General features: G+C 44.1%; 1 pseudogene; it reads left to right on the top strand.

Moving 5' to 3' along the window:
• The first annotated feature begins 5,405 nt into the window (after positions 1–5,405).
• Positions 5,406–6,312, top strand: LOC117722629 (mitochondrial intermembrane space import and assembly protein 40 pseudogene; annotated as a pseudogene).
• The last annotated feature ends 277 nt before the right edge of the window (positions 6,313–6,589 follow it).

Genomic DNA, 6,589 nt, shown 5'->3' on the forward strand with positions numbered 1-6,589 from the left:
AGAGCATGTTCCTGTTAGTGATTGATGTAGAAGTGCTCCGCCTATTGTGGGTGGAGCCATCCTTGGGATGGTGATCCTGGCTCTATAAGAAAGCAGGCTGAGCAAGCCAGGAGGAAGAAGGCAGTGAGCAGCACTGGTCCATGACCTGTTTATAAGCTCTTGCCTTTGGATTCCTGTCCAGTTTGAGTTCCTGTCCTGACTTCCTTCAGAGATGTCCAGTGACATGGAAGTGTAAGCCGTGGAATTTCACCACAGCAACAATAAACCTAATGAAGACAAATAGGTTCGAATTCATCATGACTGAATTGTTCAATAAACTAACAAAGGAGACACACATTAAAACCAGGCAGACCCTGTGAGGACAGGCTTTTCCAAATCTTCTTACACCTTGACCTTAGACTTCTAAGCATGGGACACTTGGAAAATAAACACCTCTCATCTAAGCCAGCCACACCAGGTATTTGGTGGAAGCAGAGAAAAGACACTGGTGACACTCTGCTTTCTTTCTTTCTTTCTTTCTTTCTTTCTTTTTTTTTTCCTTTTGATCCATCTGAGCCTCAAGTCCTTGGGTAGATGCCACTTCTGTGTAGGGTGATTGTTCTCTCCGGACCCCTGTACTTCTCTGCAAACAGTTCCACAGACATATCCAGAGTTTCCCGCATCCATCTCCCAGGCCAATCTAAACCAATCTAAATGCAGGCAAGCTGACCCCAGAGAACAGCCAGCACAGTGGTTGGGCCCAGCAGCTTCAGGCCATGGTGAGGCAGCATACCCTGGCAGGGATCTCCTGAAAGAGCAAAGCTGCCCAGGTCATGGCCAGTATGAAAGGAAGAAAAGGAGAATTCTGAGCTGGGGACCATGACTCACTGCAAGGACCTGTCCCTCCCTAACATCCAGAAGATCTGCCTCAGGATCAGCCAGCACTGCCTGTCTGTGTACATCACAGTCTATCTCGTCCCCAGTCCTCTGCTGCTTTCCCATCCAGAATGTCCTGTCTGCTGAGATGGAGCTATTTCTCCCCATGGAAAGACAGTTTAGAGACTGAAAGCAAATGAGACACACAGGAGTCAGCAGTTTGAGAGCGGTTTGCTGAAGTTTATTAAGCAAGAGAAGGTTTGTAATTACAGATATGTCAATGTAATGGGAAAACAGGTCATGGGTGAGAGTTACAGGCACTGCAGGATGTCACAGCAAAACCTGGTCGGATTGCATCTGCCACAGTCGTGATTGAATAGTAAATGGCAAACAGAAGACCTGGGATTCATTTATTTGCTTGGTGCCTATCAAGGGTTGGCAGGATATCAACTCTAGCAATGCCAGACTACAATGGCAGTAAGCTAGGTTCCTGCTGGTGACTCCCAATCCCATCAGAAGCAGACACATAGATAGACAGACAGGCAGACAGACTCACCTCTATCAGTTACCTACAGCAGAAGCCCAGAGGCCAGCAGCCACGCTAGCAGCAGCACTTCTTGCAGCCACACTTCTGCTGGCAGCAGCACTTCTGCTGACAACAGCCCTTCCCACAGCCGCAGCCACAGCCACAGGAGCCACAGCCACAGGAGCGGCAACAGGAGCGGCGGCAGCAGCAGACTACCACAGGCTTGCAGCAGCCACAGCAGCCGCAGCAGCTACCACAGCAGCCACCACAGCCACCACAGCCGCAGACCCGGTAGCATCTGTAGGTGGTACAGCTGTTGCAGCCTCCACAGCCTCCGCAGCCACCACAGCCTCCACAGCCTCCGCAGCTACCACAGCCACCACAGCTGCCACAGCCACCACAGCCACCACAGCTGCCACAGCCGCCACAGCTGCCACAGCTGCCACAGCCACAGCCTCCACAGCCACAACAACCCATGATGTCAGTAGAGAGGATTCAGGTGCAGTGAGGAGAGAGACTCAGGAGAGGAGAGGGAGATGTGATGCTGCTCCTGCAGGGGGAGCCCCTTAAGTACCACCCTGGGAGGAAAGTAGCCATGACTCAGGACACCTGACAGTAGGTGCTTCCTCGTTCCTATTTATTCTGGGGTTCAAAAACAGTGTAGAGTCATTTCTCAGACATATCCTTACTAGAAACATTTGGCTTAATAAAGGAAATTTTGAAGCTTCCGTTTACATGCTAAGAACCAGACCTTATAGACTTGGGTATATGTAAACAAAGCAAGTGTGAATGCCTTAAACTCAGTATGATAGATGAGAACAAGGAAGGATGGAGGCACAAGTTGGAAAGAATAACTCAGCATCCATATATTCTCCTTCTAAGAAAACTCTCTCAATGCAAAAGCTTCTGCCCCTGATAATGGGTCTGGCAATTGTAGTTGAGCAGTCAAGACTTTTTGTCAACAATTTATTACGGGGATTTTGTATAATCCTCAAGGATAAGGTATTGTGAAAGAGGCCCATGGAACTTTAAAAGATTATGAAACATACTGTTGATGAAACAAAGAATGATGCCGACCTGTGAGCTTGCTGAGTGCCCTGACAAGGGTGACTAGAGAGCTGTATTGGACATATGTTCCTGACCCACCTTTGCTTGACTATATCCCAGATGGGACAAGTTGCCTTGCCTCAAGTTTTTAGACCTTGTGGGATAGAGAATTGAAAAGAGAAATTATGTCTCTTGTATTCTCCTTAAAGGTGCCAGCTATTAGGATTCAATCATGTACTGGTCTAGAAATCATTCCAATATGGGAAATAACAGTCTACTTTTGGAAGACTAGGTCTGGACTTTGTCAGAGACATATTTGGAAGTTAGCTGTAGCTCGATATGATGTTAGAATAGCAAGAGATAATGTTGGAACAGGATCTGGATTTCAAACAAGTATTAGTGCATTTTTTAAGGCTCTTTAATTGTCAAGCTAAAATTGATTTTGTTTCGTCTACAGCATTTATTGTAAGTTGCATTGACTGTATAATTTCCAATTATGTTAGTGTGTTGAAACCTGACATGTATGTTACGGGGTCTATCAACCAGCTTTTGTCTCACTGCCCTGAGTATTAGAAAACTTTGATTCTCTGAAAAAAGCTTGAAAGTTCTGGAAGTGAGTTAGGCTTTAAGCAGAAGCAAGAGGGTAGCAGGCTTGATTATTGCTGGTATAACAGCTTTAATTCCATTAATTGCTAGTAGCACCTCTGCTTCTGCAATAGCATTGACACAAAGAGTTAAGACAACTATTTTTGTTAACCATCTAGCAAAAAAGTTATTAATGTATTGAGTATACAAAAGGATTTATATAGGTATCTGGAACAATGAATGATGCTCTATAACCCATTCAAATTATCTGAAGGAGGTTCAGGGTTCAAGAGTTAGGAGCCATCCCAAGTGTCATGACAAATATCATTTAAGTAGTGTTACTTTTGAAATTCACAATGACTGTCATAATTAGAAAAAAGTTTAAAGACACCTGTAGGATATTTGGCATAATCCTAACACCTCTCTGGGTGTGTTAACTTTGCATAGTGAGATTATGAATTTAAAGAATGCTGCTATGTTGACCTTTAATGCTGCAGATAATGCCAATAAAATTATCCATGGCCTGAGCTCAGTATTTTCATTTTGGACAAACCTAAGGAATGGCATATATAGTTTGATCAGGCTAGCCCTTCTTGTCCTGGGAATACTTTTATTCCTGCCCATCAAGTTAAAGCTTATCTTTAACAACATCAACATGTTGGCAGCCAAAGTACATGGCTTAAACCTGAAAATGGACCACCAGACAGAGTTATTAAATTAACAGGCTGGCAAGCCAAGAACGAGTAAATTCTGCACAGAGCCTTAACAACCTAAGACATAAGTGCACTGCCTTTGATAATACATATTCCATTACAGGTAAGGAAGACATTCTTGTCAGAGTGACCTAAAACCAGCTCAGTCTTGTTAATGAAATGAAAAAGGGGGAGAGGTGGAGAGACTTTGGTGCTGCTTGGCAAGAAGCTGACATGGGCCAAGGATAAAGAAAGGGGCTGCTTGACAGGAATATGACATTGGCCAAGGACAAGGAAGTAGGCTTTAAGCAGGAATCTGACATTAGACTAGAACAAAGAAGTAATTTCAGGTAGGAGTCTAAATTTTAGGCTACAACAAAAAGTAATCTCAGGCAAAAATATAAATATTAGGCAAGAACAAAGAAGTAATTTCAGACAGGAATCTAAATTTTAGGACAGAACAAGGACTAGGCTTCAGACATAAAAATGACCTTGGGCTAGGATAGGGAAGTAGGCTCAGATACTTTAGTCATCCTGATAAGCCTTTAGAAACAGTGATCACAGGGAGTGTTCATGTAACTGGGTTTAATGCCTTGCTTGTTCTTTGACTATTTGTGTTTATTGTATTGCTTGTTCCTCGACTATTTGCATCTATTGTATTGCTAGACCCTCAACCTAGAACTGACCTTAACATATGCATGTAATCAAAATGGTATAAAAGCATAAAGGAAGAGGGGTATAGGATAGGGAGTTCTAGCAAGGGGAAATGGGGAAATGGGGATGACATCTTTATTGTAAATAAATAAAATATCCAATAAAAAAGGGGAAAATGAGGAAGAAAATAAAACACTGAAGCTCTGTTCATGTGCACAGGAAAGATCACATGGCAACACAAAAAAAGGAAGTATCCATGGTGTTAGAGGAAGCCCCACCAGACACCAACCCCAATGGTACCTTATCTGGGACTTGTAGCTACTGTAATTGTAAGAAAAAAATGCATTTCTATTGTCTAAGCCCCAACCCTTCATTCTGCTTCGTGTTACTGTAGACCCACATCACTGATTTGTTTTCTGTCTTTCCTCACTATCATCCTAAAGCTTAAGTCTTGACTTAGACAATCCAGAGAAATGATGGCAGACCTTTGATTTGGTTCTAAAGATAAAAAGACTGCTGAGCCTATGCAAAATATATATATATATATATATATATATATATATATATATATATATATATATATGTCAGAAGACTGTTTATCCTTGTCTCTTTAAAGATTTATTTTTAATTTTTAGTGCATGTGCATGAGCATGTGTGTGTGTGTGTGTGTGTGTGTGTGTGTGTGTGTGTGTGTGTGTGTGTGTAGATGAGTGTAGGTACCCATAGTGGCCAGAGGCACCAGTTCAGCCTCCAGTGGGAGTTACTGGTGGTTATAAGCAGCCCAGTATGCATTCTGGGAACTGATCTCGTCTTCTGCAAAAGCAGAATGTGTTCTTAATTGCTGAGCCATCTCTTCAGCTCCTTTCTTACTGGCACACAAGCAAGAGATGCTTCTTATAATATCTGGTAAATTAGGGTCAGTAAAATGTAAAAATATAAAATAGTCCATAAATAAAAGTAAATGACAGAAAATATAAAAAAAAATAGAGCTTAAGCATTAGTTTCAGACATGTCTGGTTAAAGAAATAAAAGAATATACAGGGCAGGCCTGGAGGGGGCGGGTCCGTGCTGGCCTCAGTGCCACCCGCCAGGCCTGAGGAGAGAAGAGGGAGGTCACGGAGTGAAGGTGTATCCGCTACAGCTGCGCCCGTTGCCTCTGGGACCTGTGAGCGTTAGGAGCAACCATGTCCTACTGCCGGCAGGAAGGGAAGGATCGGATCATATTTGTGACCAAAGAAGACCACGAGACTCCTAGCAGTGCAGAGCTGGTGGCTGATGACCCCAATGATCCCTACGAGGAGCACGGGTTGATAATGCCTAATGGAGATATTAACTGGAATTGCCCATGTCTTGGGGGAATGGCCAGCGGCCCCTGTGGGGAGCAGTTCAAGTCTGCCTTTTCCTGCTTCCACTATATATAGCACAGAGGATATCAAGGGATCAGACTGTATAGACCAGTTCCGGGCCATGCAAGAATGCATGCAGAAATACCCAGACCTCTAGCCCCAAGACGAGGAAGAGGAAGAGGAGGCAAAGCCAGTGGAGCAGGTGGAGGAGACAGCTGACACGAAGGTCTCTGCAGCCAAAGAGCAGGAGGCAAGCTCCTGAAGGCCACAGGCCCTGGCTGCCACTCACCATGGGACTTTATATACAATGCCTTTTGGTCACCTCTGTGAAAGTTCTTTCCGTCTGTGCACTGTAATATACAAAATAACTTATTTTAATGATCAGGGGTCTTGGCCTTGTACACTGAAGAAAAGGGGATTTGTGCACCTGTGTCCTGCATAATCCTGTCCTTAAATGTTAGGCCACTCCTGGATGTACTACTCTGTGATTGTCCTGGATTTTGCCACTTTGAAATAATGTGCTGAGGCTTCTCAGCAACCAAAAGTTGTTACTCAGGAAAGTTTATCGTGAGAAAGCTGATCTATTCTGATCCACTGTATCCCTTTTGGTAGATTTTACACCTCTTTGGGAAATTAAGTAAATAGATGCCAAGACTCCTTTGAGAGTGGGTCCATTCCTACTGGAAGAGCCTGGTGGTCAGGTGCTTGCTGGAGTGCATGGGGCTGCTGCCTCGTTCCTGACAGCTGAGTTTCTGTGTTTGCAGTCCAGGCTCCAGTGCCCACAGTTGCAGGGTGGGATTGGACCCTGTGACTCCCAGTCCTTCCTAAGTGAAAGGGGAGGCAGGGTTTGCAGTTTCTTGTTTTGCTATTCTGAGAGCCCTGGT

The sequence above is a fragment of the Arvicanthis niloticus genome, chromosome 17 (assembly GCF_011762505.2).
Source record: "Arvicanthis niloticus isolate mArvNil1 chromosome 17, mArvNil1.pat.X, whole genome shotgun sequence".
In the NCBI taxonomy this organism is placed as follows: Eukaryota; Metazoa; Chordata; class Mammalia; order Rodentia; family Muridae; genus Arvicanthis; species Arvicanthis niloticus.